Genomic DNA, 17,524 nt, shown 5'->3' with positions numbered 1-17,524 from the left:
TGCTCAGCAGGACAGATAAGCCAACTATAAACTATTCTGCCTAAGTGACATAAACTACATGACCTTGCACTGGCCTTTGCAAATGATTTGGACCAATGATGTGTTTAATTGGGAATTTAATGAGCGAAATAGATGTTCCTGTGCTTTTCCAATTCACAATTATGTTCTTCTGCTTTTAATTCCAGATAACTCTTCCTGACTTTGAGGAAGTTACAGTTATAACACAATTTAAAAAAATTAAAAGGCAGAGAAACAGGCCCATGAGAACTTTGCTGCTGAAAAAAAAAAAGCAGGATTTATACCACTATGGAGAAAGAAAATCCAGATGTAAAACAAGGTAATTAACTACGGTGTCTGCTGAAACAGCCTCCCCAAAAGGAGCACGAGATTACTGAGAGATGTTTCAGCCACTGACACGAAAACTAAACTTTGAGATTGCAAAGCCTATTGAGCATTGGAGAATGCTTGATCCTGCCATTGAAATCACAAGCATTTTCCTCAACCAATACATCTCAAGAATCATCTTAAAATTACAATACTACAGTCCCTTCTGAGGAAAGCCTACACTTGATGCTACCAAGTCCAGTGTTTCCAGTCTCTTTTCTTACTAAATCTTTTTTCAGTAGCTTAATTGAGAAAAATGTATAGCTATCTCAGCTGAATGGGTCTTTTTCCACTTTGTCCATCACTGTAGGCCTTGAACATTTAGCACTGTCTTGAGAAATATAGCACAGAGAGTTATGGAGTTACTCATTCATATAGAAATTGTGCTTCAAAAATCACACTCAGAATTCAGATTATATTAAAAAATTCTAGTTTTTGGGGTTTGATTTCAAAGTTACCTTATCATTAGCAAACCACAGAGAAGATGCAATATGCAAGACAGGTGAGGGTCTGAGATCCGATACAGAACACAGAGCAAGAGGGCTCATCTCCAACATTATTTAATGCAGAAGTGCTAAGCTAAGGATATCTAGCCTCTAAGGCAGATAATCATACTGTCTGAACAATCCAAGCAGGATCCTTATTCTAAAGTCAAAACCTTTCAAATAGAAGTCATTGACCAAGATATGGACAATGTGTTCAGACCACAGGGACACCAGGAGGAAAAGGTTCTTCTTCAAGTACAGCATGCTGTGAACATATTTTACTTTTCCACTGGCTTCTAGCGGTGCCACTGAATTTCATTTAAAAAAAAAAAAAAAAGGCATTCTGCCCATACTAGTATGACAATGATTTATTGCTAATTCTTTGTTCCCTCATGGAGTTTATTTATGGTAGGCAACTGATAAAGTGACAAGAACTACATGCCTCTGATTTTTATATATAATTTTGTTCCCCTTTTACTGAAGTTTCTTTTCAAGCACAATACATGATTTAGTGAATCAGGGAACTTATAAGAACCTTGGGTCCACACAAAATTTTCCAAAAACAGGTGAGACTACTTTTGTACTTCAACCTTCCCTCAATCCCCTAAGGGACTGGTGTTGCCCTTCAGGTACCCAGACAATGTCTGGGAATGTCTGTGATCTTTAGAATATAAAATTCCAGCTCCACCGTATTTGTATGAAAGCCAATTCTGCATTTTTCCCTAAGTCACAGAAAATGCCAAAAGCCGTAAGACATAATGACAGAGTTAGAGTCCCTGCTGTATTATTTATAAACATTAAGAGGTGTCACAGCAATTGTCTACATAAGGAAGCCCAAGTAGCTTGTATTTTTAAATGTCTTCAAGTGGATATTTACATGGCAATGCCTGTGAAGACCAAATAGGTGTGTTCTGCTGGGAAAACCTCTGTGGGTCACTTCTTTCTGCAACCGGCAAGAGGTTGTTACAAAGCGTTGTAGGAACGTCTACAAAGTTGTTGTCAGGTAGCCAGAAAAAAAAAAAAAATCTGTATTTTAAGAAGGATTTCTTCATTCACATAAGTAGACTTTACAGGTGTAAGTGGCTGTATGCTTCCACTGGTCCCAAAGCTGCTGCATGTACTTACTGAATTGGCCCATTACAGTTCTTAGTGCTGGTCAGACCTGTCTAATTTTTAGTGCAAAGCAGAAAAATTAATTTTATTTACACAAACCACTAAGGTCCCGAGTTCATGTGAGCAAAGATCTGTGTTTAGGATCTATATTGTCAATTCTGTTCCCTAAACTCCATCAACAACATACAGGCAATGTGACATAGAGTCTTCAAGAAAGCTATGTTGAAGCCTCTGAAACACAAGGATTTTGATTCAGCAAAGAAGATGAACATCCATTTCTGCCTATTCATAAGTCACCAGACGGTTTCTGAAACAATGAACTTGCTTGTAGAAAAACCACAGTTTGTTAACTGTGGTAACAAGCTAATCTCAAATAATTGGGCAATGGTTTCTGTGACAGCTCAGTGAGGTGGAAAGATCAGACTTGCAGTACATGGGCAACCCTCTACTGCTTTGCATCTGATTGTTGCTGCCCAGGCAGCCTCAGGAACCTGCAGGGCTGCTGGGCAGCTTTGCAGAGATGGTACAATAGGTCCCACATTCCTGGGGTTGAGCTTTGTGCACTCAGTTGGAATCTTTAAGAATGGAGACTCCATGCTCTCAGGTGATCGGGCATGCCAGCAGTGGAGAGTGAGGAGCACTCTGAAACAAGATTAATTACCCTTTTGTTTTGGTCAATTCTTACTGAGTTGTGAAAAACAGACAAAGTGATCACCTTTCTGCTTTTGAAATGTATGTGGCGATGAAAGACGTACGTAAATTCTGCCAGCAAAGTTAATTTCCCTTTTTCTGCTTTACTGTGTCATGCTGACCTACAAAAACATCCAATGGGCAACAGGGAAAACACTGCAAAGAAGAGGAGATGGTGTTAGCAATCAGGTGCTCAAATATTTGTTCTTTTTTTTTCTCCTGGATTTTGTCAAACAACTGCAAGTCAGAATTAAGGTATTTTATTGTAAAGTCTTGTGTATCATTCCGTATTACTGGTCCTATTGTATTCCTTCAGCAGGGCACAACAGACATCAGTTACTATTTGCAGGTTTGGAGATGTATATATTTATTACATCTTTCCTGAAAGGCTTGAAAATAAAAGCATTTTCATTTAGCTTATTAACGTTATGCAAATGACAACATAACTAGTCTTGATTTGCTGCCACCACCTTGGAAATATTTAAATATTATTATTACTGAGCTGAAGCTTTCAGTTTTATCTTGGAAATTTATGCTTTTAGGCTCAATTTATGCTTGTCAACAAATAATGATCATAGATGTGAGCTGGTTCATAATCCAGAGGTACTAGGTTACAATGTGTTGCCATGGAAACTGTGTTTTATTGCATTTTCTCTACTTGATTTAAGACATTTGACAATCATAGCAACTGTTTGCCTGTCTTCCCATATCATAAAATATTCAAAAACACAAACAACCAATAGGAGACATTCACACAGTTCTTGGACCTCACCATAAAAATAAAAAAAAAAAAAAGAAATTACAACCTTAGATTTAATAGGGACCTTTTCTGAATAGTTTATCTCACAGAATGTCAAAGAGTGTTGGAAAATTCAATCAGAGGTTAGTCATCGAATGGACCTGTCTTGCCTGTGGTTCATTTTGTTTATTGCATCATATATCTTTTATGATCACTGGGACTTTAGCCTGAAACAGCATTTTCTTTAACAAGAGCCATGTTTCCTCTAACGTTGTTTATTGCATCTGAAACATTACTCTTTGAAACCACAGTACATTTTCAATTGAGCAAAGGTCTGTAACAGAATACAGCATGTCTGTGTTTATTCAGGATCGTGAGTAAAAAATATCCCAGTTCATGTAACATTAATCACTTTGCCAGTGTTCAGCTGAGGTCATTGCCACATTCCTAGCAGTATTAAGCCAAGTCAAGATTAATCACGTACATTAAACCCTGCAAGGAAAGCATGTGCAGCAGATCTGAAATTAGACATTTGGTGAAGGACTAAGAGAGCACTGTAACAAAATATGTTAGCAGTATTGTAGCGATCTTTCAGAACAATTTGAGATTTTTACCTCTTATGCTCTTGTCAGCTCATCTATATTTAAGGCCTTGTTGCTGTCTCCTTCATTTAGCCCATTTTTAAGAAGTTCTAAATAAAACCACTAAGTCCTTTCTAGGTTGTAGGAATTATTTCCCCCCTTTTTTACTCATTCATATACTTTTAAAATGCATTAATATATTCTTTTGTAATTGAAATTTGGCTTTTTAATATGAGATTAAAATGAGATTCTTAATAAACAGGTAGTGAAATGATGAGATATTTTCAGATAGAAAGTTAATTATCAAATAGTCTTTCATATCAATTGTCTGTTATACTTTCACTTCTTTTTGTATGTGCACATACATCAGTACCATAAAGCTTCACATTTTGTGCTGATGTTGCTGGAAGTGTAAAAGATGCATTTTACACTATGCCTTTATGTTCTACATGGTAGACAGAATACATTTGTCCATTCTTGTAAACTTCCATTAAACATTTGTTTGATTTTTTATGTCACACAATCATAAAAGGATAATTGAATGAGAAATAATTTCCACTCAAAACCCCAAGGAGAAAACTCTGTTGTGACATGAAGTTTACAGTCAGTTATTTCTGTCTTGAGAATATTTTGACATACCAAAAAGACTAGATTCATGTTTTTGAAAAAATTAGGAAAACTTGGCAATTCAGCAACATAAACGGGAACTAAACTGCTGAACTATAAAATTAAAGGAAGCAGATTAACATTATTTTGCCATTCTGCAATGGCTTGGCCATGGCCTTCAATACCAAATGCTTTTTTTTTTCCCAAAGATAACAGAAAGTTTTTTCATACAGCAACATCCAAAATCTGGGCCTGCCATGACTGTAACTACGTACAGTTGTGTCCTTATACAGCAGTACAGGGTCACAGAAGTGTATAAAACATGATCTCACACCACCAACTCATCCAAACACACAAAACGCTCCCAGCTGGGGATGGAAGAACCGCGCATTGAAGGCAATCCTCCTCTGCTTGGAGAGCTCTCTACTGCCTGCCCGACTTCTGTGACCAGCAGGAGCAATATCCCCACCTCAGGGTCCTCAAGAGAAAGGCTGTATTCTACAGGAAAGGTAAGTGGCATTTTATCTTGACAAAATCTCTCTGGAAAAGGTTGCCTAGCACCAGTTTCTGCAAGGGTTCAGACACGATAGCATTTTTTTTATCTCCTTCTTTATGAACCTTCACTCAGCAAGAGTGGGCTTTTTGTATTAGACCAGCAGAGAAAGCAGTGAGAAAGTTTAATGCTTCCCTGCACTTACAGAACAGCCTTCCTCTTGAATCATCAGAGGCAATGGTCACAGCTGAAGGCAGGAGATGCTTCTAGTAGCAATGACATTTATGAGACATATGTGTCCTGTCTGTTTGCCACAACTTCATGCTAAACTGATGTCTGGAAACAATCTTCAGTTTTAATTGGCACATATTCTTGATGTTCTTCCATACAATTAATCTTTTCCCTGTGGTTGTGTGCAAGGTTCCTCTCTGCTGCAAAACCTTACAACATAGGATAAAAAGCCTACTGCCCTCCTTGGACATACTATACCTGTGTCTTTTCACGTTTTTATATAGGTCTCATATTTGCTGTAGGACTTGGGAATGAATTCTGTGGCCTTTGATGTTTTAGTAGTATGTAGAATATATATTCTGTGAGCCTCCTAAAATACTTATTGCAAGGTTTTCTGCAATGGCAGGGATTGTGATTTCTTTCACAGTGTCCTCTCCAAAGCCATACCCTACGGATTCAGTGATTTTGACTGTTTTGCCACAGAGGTGATGCGTGACATTCAGTCTTGTTCTTCTCCTATACTACCTGTCCATCTAGCAGTTTGTCTGCTAGGTGTCTGTAATATTTTCGCTCCTGCTTCATATTCTAAAAGAGTATTTATGAGAAATAAACTCACCTTCTCAGTGAGTTTTTTTTTTAACTCTTTGTAGAAAACAAAAGTTAAGATAACTTTAAAAAAAATCCAAAAGGCAACATAAAAGAGAAGCATTTGTCTCTTTTTTTTGCCTTCTGCTCCAAAGCGCTTTATTAATGCAAGTTAAAAGTAAACTGAAAGGGTCTCGCATGTCTGCTGTTTATCAAACTGCGTATGTTTTCCCTGGAAATCAGTTTACCATTGGCTTTATTCAAGACCAAATTCATAGACTCAAAGAATATGCTGAGTTAGAAGGAAGCCACAAGGATCATTGCATTTAGCTCCTGGCCTTATGCAGGACACCCCAGAGTCACACCATGAGCCTCAGATCATTGTCCAAACGCTTCTTGATCTCTGTCAGGCTTGGTGCTGTGACCACTGCCCTGGTGAGACTGACAGTGCTCAATCACCCTCTGGGTGAAGAATTTTCCTGACATCGAGCCTAAACTTCTCCTAACACAACTTCAGGCCATTCCCTCAGGTCCTGTCACTGTCACCACAGAGAAGAGATCAGTGCCTGCCCGTCCTCTTCCCTTCCCAAGAGCTGTAACCATTGTGGGGTCTTCCCTCAGTGTCCTCTTCTCCAGCCTGAACAGACCAAGTGACTTCAGCCACTCCTCACATGGTTTCCCCTCAAAGCCTATCACCATGCTTGTTACCCTCCTTTGGACCCTCTCTAACAGCTCAATGCTTTTTTTATGCTGTGGCACCCAGAACCGCCCCCAGCACTTGAGGTGAGGCTGCCCCAGAGCAGAGCAGAGCAGAGCAGGACAATCCCCTCCCTTGGGAATTGTCCCTTGCATCAGGCACTGCTGACCATGCTGTTCCTGATGCTCCCCAGGACACGGGGCCCTCCTGGCTGCCAGGGCACTGCTGGCCCATGATCAGCTGGTCATCAGCCAGAACTGCCATTGTACCAGTACTTGTGCAATCGGCCTTAGGTGATGCCATAATATTATGCTAGAGTAAAAGAATTAACATAGTTAAAGCTTCAACACCATAACAACTTGACATTGTTTGTCTTTTCCATTTTGTTTTGTTTCATGTTTTTGGGTTTTGTTTATTTTTTTGATTGCTATTTTTTGGGAGGGAGGTTGTTTGGGTTTTTGTTGTTGTTTTTGGCTTGGTTTTTTTTGCTGCTATTGTTTTTGTTGTTTGGTTTCTTGTGGTTTGGTTGTTTGTTTATTGATTGACTGATTGATTGATTGACAGATTTAATGAATTCCTGATATCCTATTACTGATTTGGCATGGATAGAAAATCTATGCCAGACTTAAAAATAGGGATGCCTCTTAGAGATAATTATCTGTGCTCAACTTTAGAGCTAAAGACACAAAATGAATGTTTCAACAATGCCACTAAATGGTCCTAGGTTAGTTAAGTTAATCACAGCAAAGATAAGACTGTTGAGATCTTTTGTGGAAAAAAAAAATGAAACTGTGGCTTCATGTGTGTGTAGTAAATGTTTCCCAGACAAATGCACTGAATGCCAAGGGAGGTACCTCACAAAATACTCCTCATGGGTAAGTGTGATTAACAGGTAAATTGCCTAACCAAAAGACCTGGAAAAAGCCAGTGCGTATAACATACCAAGAAATCAGGTCACTTTGTGTTGAGCCCATGTACCTGAAAGAAGTCACACAAGATTTACTTTAAATTTCTAAGTTTTCTTAAAAATTTGGAAGATTATTTTGTAGTTAACAGCCTGAATATTCTCTCTGATTTTTCCAAATCATTTGTCTTCCAAACCATTTGCTGCCTTCAGCTCAGCTTATCATCTGTTGCATACATTGACCTCACAGCCAAATCTCCTTAGTCTGCTATGAAAGTAGGTTTATTTCTTCCCTTCATTTGCTTAGGATTTCCCATGTGTCTCTGTGAGTTCCACCTTGATTTCTTTGATATATTCTTTTCACTGGGAAAGTTACTGCAAAGTATACTGTTGTGAATTTATAACACAGTCATTCTTCTGCACTAAATCCCTCACAATGCTGATGCTCTAAGGACAGAGGCAGATCATTTCTTTTTACTGCAGCTGTGCCAGAGGAAGGGATCCCTAGGTACCAAAATTTTCTAGCTATTCCTCTGAATGAGGCGCTTTCATGAGTATGTCATCCTGCTCTTGCAAAATGAATGGGAGCGGGTTATGTCTGAAATGTGGTTGTTTTGGGGCTTTTTGTTTTGCAATTCAAACTACTGATCTGGTGATGGTAGGTATCTGTCCTTATGGTGTAGTTGTATTAAATGGTATAACACAATTTCACGGTTTACTGCAATTAAAAGGGGTTGTCTTGCGCTGTTCAGGCCTCAGTTTCCTTGCCCTCACTCCCACCTATACTGTATGGTACCGCTGAGCTCCTGAAGAGGAGACACATCTGCTCCTCTCTGACTGCAGAGTGCACTCATTCAGCTCGCTGAGCCAGCAGCAAACTAACCCCACAAAACAGTCAACAGTTTTTGTTGGCTTAACAAACTCCACCGACTCACTTAGGGGTCAAATGACTGCCACATCTGTGCAATGGAGAGGATGAGACCACACAACTTGAAGGGCTGGAGAAAAAGTGGGAAACCCGGGCCTTAGAGAAAGGAACTTCCTCTCTTGGCAGCAGCAAGCTGTTAGAGCAGCTGAAGTGTCTGTCTGAACTGCACCCTCACCGCGCACAAAGGATGCCCATACGAGAACGAGTGCGGTAGTGTGCTGTAAAGTCACACCCCTGCATACTTTGCAGTAACTTCACTTGAGCCGTAACTCTTTTGTTCTGTGTTTGTTCTCCAAATTCCCTCCCTGCAGGCAGGTAAGGGAAGTAGCTTCAGCTAATCCCCTTAGCATACCTTTTGTCTGTCTAAAGTACAGTCATTATGTTCAACAAGCCTCCATTGTAACGAGTCTGGGAGAGAGAAGACACGATCCACGTGACCTGGATACCCATTTGCCAGGGCATTCAGAAATACAGAAAACCTGCAAGATCACCACACCAACCAGAAATCCTAAATCTTACCCGTTCACCCCATCGCTGCATTATGTCAGAGTTCAAATTACTAGACATTGATTAGGTGGGAGAAAGGTTTGCCAGAAAACTTTTCTGGCTGAATGCACATACATTGCATAGCAGAACATGTCGGGCCCCTCATCTAATTAATTCTGTAATTAACAGACATTGCCCTGTTTTGGAGAGATCAGCCTTTTTGTCAACGCAAGTAATGTCAGAGACTGGGACAGAAAATGTGGGTTTGAATTAAATTTTCAGTGACCAGTTTTAACCTATTCCCTTCAGTAATTAGCAAGAATATTCTACAAGAATCAATGGCTGAACAACAATAGAGGCAGCTCCAGGATATGACTACTGGGCTGTAAACAACCACTGCAGATGAAATAGAGTTATTTTCTACGTCTATTGTGACTTGTTTATCACTGCACTCCCATGTCTCTTCCTAGAAGTAACTAAATAGCATCTCTTCCAGGAAGAGCCCCCTCTAAATCACTTCTGGCGAAATGGGTTCGACTGCTTAAGCAGTGGGGAAAATAGTTTTGCTAATTTGCCTCATTTTGGTAGAAATGATCTGGAGAGTGCTCAGGTGGAGGGAATAGGATGTACTGTCCCCAGGCAGATGATGAGCTGTACGTCTTCGCTGGCACAGCTATTTGCGGAGTATATTGTTTATCTCCACTGCTGCAGCCTCCCAGGGAGACAACAGGGATATCTTCAGAGTAAGAAACTTTTAAGGTGCATTTAAACATACATCGGATAAACCATGAAAACATTATTTCATTTTAATGATTTGTATCTGCAAGAGGACATAAATTAGTAATGGCTTATCAAACGTTACAGTCAAAGGTATTTTAAAAGGTCTCTGAATAGTAGGTGTTAAAAAACCCCATATATATATGTGTGTGTGTGTATATGCATATGTATATGTATATGTATATATGTGTACATATATGCATATACATATAGTCTGACACTTATATTACTACAGAAAGAGCTAAAACCAATTAATTTTTTTTGTCTCTCACAAAAGAAATGGCTCGCACATGTTGACCAGTTTGAAAGTTTCCAAGAGAGCTGATTGCCAGCAATTATTTTGTTTTATGATGCATTCTTTCACTCTATATTTGGTTTTGCTCATATGGAGTACTCAGTGCAGTACTTGTATAGGTTTGGAATTCCTAGATTTCTCTTCAAGGCTTGCTACTGCTATCAGAGATTGCTTAAAAAAACCTTTTCCATAGCTACTGGCTGCTCCTAAAATGCATAACAAGATTTCAAGGAAAAAAACTCAACCCACAAAGAGAAAAAAGAATGAGAGGACACTAATTTTACTCATTCTGAGTAGGAGGTATAATGTCTTTATAAAGTAATAATTAAAAAAAAAAAATACAAAACAATGACTGGTGGCTTATCTGGACCTTCCAGCTGTACTTCCCCCTTTTGCATTAGCAGTATGTTTTCTAAGGTTATGAAAAACCATGAAAATTGCATCTTAAGAGGAGTTTTATTCTTTTTCCTAGGATTTGATTGAAACAGACAGCTACATTTTGTGTATATATAATTAGGCAGTAAAATAGGCTTTGAAGGCAGATTTCTGTTTAGTATGTGAGTCACACGCACAACAGTCTTTCATTCAGCAAGGAAAGACTGATCTTTTTAATGCCTCAACTCGCTCAACATGTTTTCTGAATGCTACATCTTGCAGGAAAGAAAAAAAAAGGAGAGAAGGAAAAAAAAAAAAAAAAGACAACCCAAGCAGCTTTAAAGCCATATTTCTCTCTTTCTTTCTGTTTTTTTTTCCTTGATTCCCCAAATGAAAAACAATCTGAAAAGCCAATCTAGCTAGTCTGTAGTGATTTAACCTTATGACAAACTGATTTTTATCATCTTTCTTTCCAGATTGTTGTCCAGGGCAGCAGTGAATGCTGCACCAGCTCTAGGCGTATCTAATCCTTCTCATAAAAGGCCATTGTGGTAGTAAAACTGAGACCAATGGCTTTTTCATTCTCCACATCTCAGCTCTCCAAAGTAATGGCAATGGGGTCTCCTCTTCATGTTTTTCTTTTCAGATGCATAATTTCTCCTTTTAATAAGGCTAAAATAGAGAGAAATAAAAGGAATACAATCACATTTTCCTCAAAGCTCTTTCTATAAATACCTTCTGGGTAACTGAACTTAGGAACAATTATCTGTATTCTGAATTGTCAGGACACTGTGTGAATATAGCAAACTATTCATGAAAGTTTCTGATCACTATGAAGTATGTGAACATATTCAAATTTTGGGCACTATGACTTAGGGCTTAATATTTTCTGATCAAGGTCACCCTGGCCTTCTTCATTATCCTAAAGCCTGAAGACACAATAAAAGCAGTGCTCAACACCAGGACAGTTCTTGTACTTACTCCTTGCAAAGTAATAATGTAAAAGCAATTACCCACTGATTTTGTGCATTTGCAATGTATTCCTCTCAACAATATTTTCCCTAAACCATAATCCATGTATTTTTATGAAGAATAACTAAGAAGGCTAGACAGCGAATATTCTCTGGGGAAAAAAAAGTGTATTTTCCTTTTATTTCCCCCTCCCCTAAAAAGCCTTGACCTCGGTGCTAAATGTTTTCATTAACAATATGTTAACAGATTATATTTCAGAACTAGTTCACCATTTTGAACAGCAGTATGAGAGAGTTGGTCTGCATTTGATTACAATTTTTTATTTGACCTCAGAGGAATGCTTTTAACCAGCAAAATACTAAGTGCTAGATAAAAAGATTTAGAAACAGAAACTTTTCACATAAACTCATTTCTCCAAATAAAAAACCACTGCATTTTAATACACCTGATTAATTTTAATACACTTGTAGATATCTTTTCCTATTACCATTAAAATTAAAACTGAACAAATCTGTTTAAATAATATAAAACTTTGATTTGGGCATATTTATTTTTTAATTTTGAGAGCATTACATTTGTGCTCTTAAAATTATAGAAGTGTAAAATGGAAAAGTAAAATTTTATAATAAAAATCATATAATTTATTCCTAAATTTCAAATCGGGACAAAAGGCAGGAGAGGTATTTAGTCTGCAAAATAATATTCCATGGGCCAGAGCATGGAACAATTCATAAGTATCCTTGTTGTTTAAATAAAAGAAATCTTCTGGGCATTCTTGATGAATATGCACTAGAATATGCTCTGTCAAAGCAGAGATCCTCACAGGATTTCTTCCAGGTTCTTTTATAGTACATCTGTGGGAAGATGGTTGAAACAGCAGTTCCAGCTCCGGGACACCACAGGTTTAGGCTCCAGAACAATTCCTAAACATCTCCTAAGGACTCAAGACTTCTTTCACGACAATTACAAAAAGCACACCAGGTTTTTCTTTTTTTCCACATCCCCGGTGGAAGTTCAGAGAACTGGACAAAAAGTCTGCTTGCATCCTAGCTTAAGGGCTTGAAAGCACAGAGGAACTTTACATAAGGCAAATAAAGCTGACACCCCTGTGTGATTCTTGGGACTTCTTTTCTCTGGTCCCAAAGAAGAGAGAAGTTGCAGTCACTGGAAAGTCTGCCTTAATAGCAGCTATTTGCAATACAGGTCTAAATCTAATGCAGATGTTCTTAATCACATTACACTTGATCTCAATATGCTTAACAAACACAGTCCTCAGGGCACCCTGTAAGGTAAGTAATCACTGTTACACTAAATTACAAGTGAGGAAGCAGAAGCTTTGTGATGAGAAGACCTCCAGATTTCAAAGTCCAGATTGTGCAGAGGCTCATCAGCTAAACAGACCACCTCTGCCCTGTTGTCTAACACAAACGGTGCTACGTTTAGTTCACACCACTGCTCTAAAACAGACAGATGTGAGGAGCTCAGTATAGCTACAGTCACAACTTCCTTCCATTAATATGAAGAATGATCAAGCAGATATGATTATATCACTTGGTGCATTCCCTGGAGTTTTGGTTTGTTGTTCTTTGGGGTTTTTTTCAGTTTTGGGTGTTTGTTTTTGGTTTTGTTTGGTTTGTTTTGTTGTTTGTTGCTGTTTTGTTTTTTCGTTTTCTCTTTTATTTACCAGGCTTCTTTTTAAATTAAACGTTTGCAACCATACTGCTAAAGAAAATGTCTAAAATCTGGATGGGATTTCTCTTCAAATGTCAATAGTGCAGTTCAGCAATGTTTCAGGTACCTCTATGGAGAATGTAAACCTTGAAATGAGTAATGTCTCACCTGATTGTATTTCATCGTCCACTAAAAAACATAGCTGTGTTACTTTTGGCTAAAGGAATCCTTGATGCTTTTACATTCACTTGTTGCTTTACTTAGTATTTCAAGGCAAGATGGCCAAATCACAGAAGTTGTCACATAATGATTGTGAGACAGCTGAGACCAGACTGCTCCAGTTCCCCATCTTCTGTACTAATCTCCCCTTTTTGTATTTTCATCGCCGCCTTTACTGCCTCAGTCTCTTGGTCTCACCATCCCCTCTCCTTCTCTCCTACTGTCTCACTCCTGTTTCCTCATGCTGCTTTTAGAGCAAGTCCCTTCTTGTGTAGCTGAGGGTACAAAGCTTTCTTTGTGTTTCTCTCCTGCCCAAATACAGCAAAGGAAACAACAAAAGAGCAGCAAGGACAGTCAGGAAAGCAAGAGGTCACAGTTGCTTGCTCTGGTACACATAGAGATGTTCCTAGGGTTATTCTCTTCACTTGCAGCTCTAGCAGCTAACATATTTAGTTTGTTTAAATGCTTCAGGATTATCAAAATCTTTGGTATTTGTGTTGTCCCAGAGCATAGGTTTTCTCCTTCCATAGCTCTGCAGTTTTTAAAACTACTGGGTTCAAACCTACATACAAACAGACTCTTATTCTTCTCTCGTGGGTTTTCAAGGGTCATTCATCTTCAAGCTCCTTTCTGTCAAAAATGTAGCAGCATGTTTTCCTCACTCTTCCCGTGAGGATGATACCTAGTCCAACCTTGGCTCTGAAAACTTTCGGAGTCATTCCTCACTTTACCAGACAGTGCACATTCTGACTGTTTGTCACCTTTATCTTATTCCTGGTATATGCTATCTGATCTTATATCTGGCCTATTCCTTCTGCTTATTCAACATCATTCTTCTTGCTCTCCTTTCACATTGGGAAAGTCCCTCTCAAACCTGCTTCTGCTGCAGACTCCTTAAGCCTAACTGGCTACTCCTCTGCAAATTCCATTTCAAGATTCATCTTTCCTCTCCCTGGCCTATGACTCCTAGCCTTTCCTCTAAAAAACCAATCCAATCCTATTCACTAAGGCTCAGTTTCATTTCCCCACACTCATTTGTTCTCTCTGAAAATGTGGAGTACTGTACCCAGCCACTGGCCTTTTGTACATTTTTCACCTTGGCAAGACTAGAACATCGACGCACTGTCCTACTAAAATACTGAAACTGCATCTATCATTTCTATTACAAATTATAATGGACTGTGAAACATTAAGCTTAGGCTATGTCAAGACTGTAACAGATTTCAACATGTATTCCTTGTTTCTCAGAACACACTCTTTATTATGAAAGAAAAAATATTTTTCACATTATCAGAATGTTTGCACAAAGCATTACATAAATAAATATGCTGTTTAAATTACTTGAAAAATTGACCATCTATACAATGAACTGAAGGCTATATTCATGTCTAGGTAAAAGGTTTGTAATTCAAATTCTACAGCAGAACCTGGGAGAGCTGTTAATTTACGGAGTAGAAAAAACTTACTGGGTCATTCAGTCCACTCTAATGCCAACATGGAGTAATTACCCATATTATTTATTTTTAGTGCTCTTTCCAGCCTAATTTTTAAGTTCTATGCTACGGTACTTGGGAACGTCTCATTTATTCCTTCTGTATTTATTTCACTGATTAGCACATTACACTGGTAGGACATTTATTTATTTGTTTATTTATTTTTTTATTTTCAACTGTTGCTTTTCTCTTTTGCTCTTTTATTTTTTTTATTTTCCTTTCCTTTTTTTTTTCTTCTTCTACATTTCCTCCCACTTTTTTCAGGTTTGTTCTCTTTCGTCTCTTTCTTTTTTTTCTTTTCTGCCTCTGAGCTCTCAGAAGGAAAGTTTTTATCTGTTTACTTTTTACACTCTCTCCGTACTCCAAAATAAATATACACATGCACATAGAGGCTCTTTCATAAATCATTCCATCTAGTTGTCATGTTTGTTGCTCTTCAATAAACAACATAGCAGCACTTTGCATCCATGTAGAAACTATATTTGTATGCTGAAACGTCAGAGACACTGACCACTAGATTAGGTATCAAACTGAGACTCCTTGTGAATATGCAGATAAATGTAAAAGAGTCTATGGACTGCTCTAAAGAAGAAGGAAACATTGTCAGCATTGCCTCTGGGGAAAAAAAATGTATCTAACAGAAGTATCTGCCAAGTGTATAATGACTCCTCTGTAGTTTGTATCATCAGTTCCCACACTCTGGTCTATGGATCACTGGCAGTCAGCAATGCTGTAATAAATTACCCAAAACTAATCTGCAGAGCCAGTAGTTTGTGCACATCAACTGAAAGTTCGCCCATAATACTGTGGGATGTTCTGAAGGTTCTAGGATGCGCTAACCCAAAATGTTCGAATCAATACAATTTCCAGTGCACTGCATTCAAGTCTTGTTATGAGAAAACTTTTATGCGCAAAACGTTGTACAGGAGAGAAACGCTCCTCATTGTTTACGTAATTAGTGTGACAAGTAAGTGCTGATGAGAAATGGATTTTTGCCCTCTCTTTGGTGCAAGTTGAAGAGAAAGAGAACGATGGGTTTATCTTTGCAGACAGGCTGTCGATAATTCCGAGATCGGAGGTACGGACCCGTACCCGTGCTCCTGCAACACCGAACACGGGAACAAAGGGAGAAGTGGAGACAGACTGAATGAGGGGAGGCAATTAAGGCTTTGTTGCTAATGACAGTAAGCCTAGGTGGCATTACTGCCGTTCTTCTCGACAAGTTTAACCCCGGCGCTGCCAGCGGCGCCGGGCCAGAACGCCGGGCCCGCCCCGCTCCCCTCAGGCGCGGAGCCGCCGCTCCCCCAGGGCCCGCGCGCGGGGCCCCCGCCCCGCCCCGCGCGCCGCCGGCCAATGGCGAGCCGCGAAAGCGATTTCTCGCGCGCTGATTGGGCGCCGCCCGCTCAGCGCTCGGGGAGCGGGCAGCGCGCGGGGCCCGCGGCCGCGGGAGGGGCGGGAAGGCGCCTCTCTCCCCTCACGGCTGCGGCCCGCCCGGGACAGCGGGAACGGCAGCGCGGGTCCTCCGCCAAACAAAGAGACCTTCGACGGCGATCTTCGTAGCGTGTGCGATGCATATGTCTGGCAAGGTCAAAACAAAACAAAACAGACAAAAAACGAACAACCATCCCCAAAAAAACAAAACAAACAAAAAAATCCGGACAGAGACCAGGATGGGTGAATGGTGATCTCTTGGTGTTATTAGCAGTCCACAGCTGCACCAATTAAGTACGGATTTTCTATTTTAGACAATCACCGCTAATTTATTGGCCTTTTGTCTGTCTTGTAAAATGCACAGAAATACAAAGTTGTAATCTAATTTGGAGAGCAGGTAGAAATTAAGGCGGAAAAGTCACTAAATCACACACGCCGCTTTTTGAAATACCGACATTCTTAACCTGACAAGACAATGTGAGTTCAGTGGTCCTTTTGCATCCACTCATCGGAATCTGCGGCTGCAGATGCACCCAGGGGCCGGCAAGCAGTCTTGCTCTAATTTCTGCCACAGAAATGGGTAAATAAAACCCTTCTTTGGCAACCATGTGGTACACTGGGCAGGCTCCTTCCCTGTAGACTCATACACAAATGCCAGGAGGGAATGGGGTGAGAGGCTCCCCTCCAAAATTTGTAATTTAAGGAGGTTTTTAAGGATACTTTACCCCCATCAGTTGGCCTCTGTAGTTAGTAACCCTCTGTGGCTGGCTCTTCCCCTGACCGTTTCTTTCAAAAATTAAAATGATGGTGTAAGGCAGATAAAGCAGAGGCATTTCTGTAATCTCTCCCAGCGACTGTTCCTTGGCTAGTTAACAGACCATCTATTCAGAAGCAATTTTCTTTGGGCTGAAATTATGTGCTGACCGTAGCAGATCACTTCCCATAATACCCCTTCCCCCACCCAACGCTAAATACAAACCGTCTCCTACTCACTGTATAATAATGTGAAAATGACTGTAATTTTGCAGACGAGAAGCAGCCCAAAGTGAAACGTGTCTAAACAGAGGTCAATACTGAAAAATTCAGGGCCATTACCTAAATCTGAAAAATACATACTGTAAGGAAACAGGAATAGTGATCCATGACTAAGTAGACCAAAAGCTTGGTGTTGCTGATCTTAAAATTTTGCTGACCAGTGAGTGATATCACTCAAGAGCTACCCCCGGGGAAACTGTGATTTTCGGTACCTTGTGACATTATGCATGCCCACTCCTCCACAAATTGCTCATGCTGGGCATAAGTGTCCCCTCCCTGGGGTGAGGGTGCCAGTCACTCCAGCCGCGTCCGCTGCCACAGCGCCTGGGAAGTG

This window comes from Melospiza georgiana, chromosome Z (assembly GCF_028018845.1).
Source record: "Melospiza georgiana isolate bMelGeo1 chromosome Z, bMelGeo1.pri, whole genome shotgun sequence".
In the NCBI taxonomy this organism is placed as follows: Eukaryota; Metazoa; Chordata; class Aves; order Passeriformes; family Passerellidae; genus Melospiza; species Melospiza georgiana.
This window is presented reverse-complemented; position numbering follows the sequence as displayed.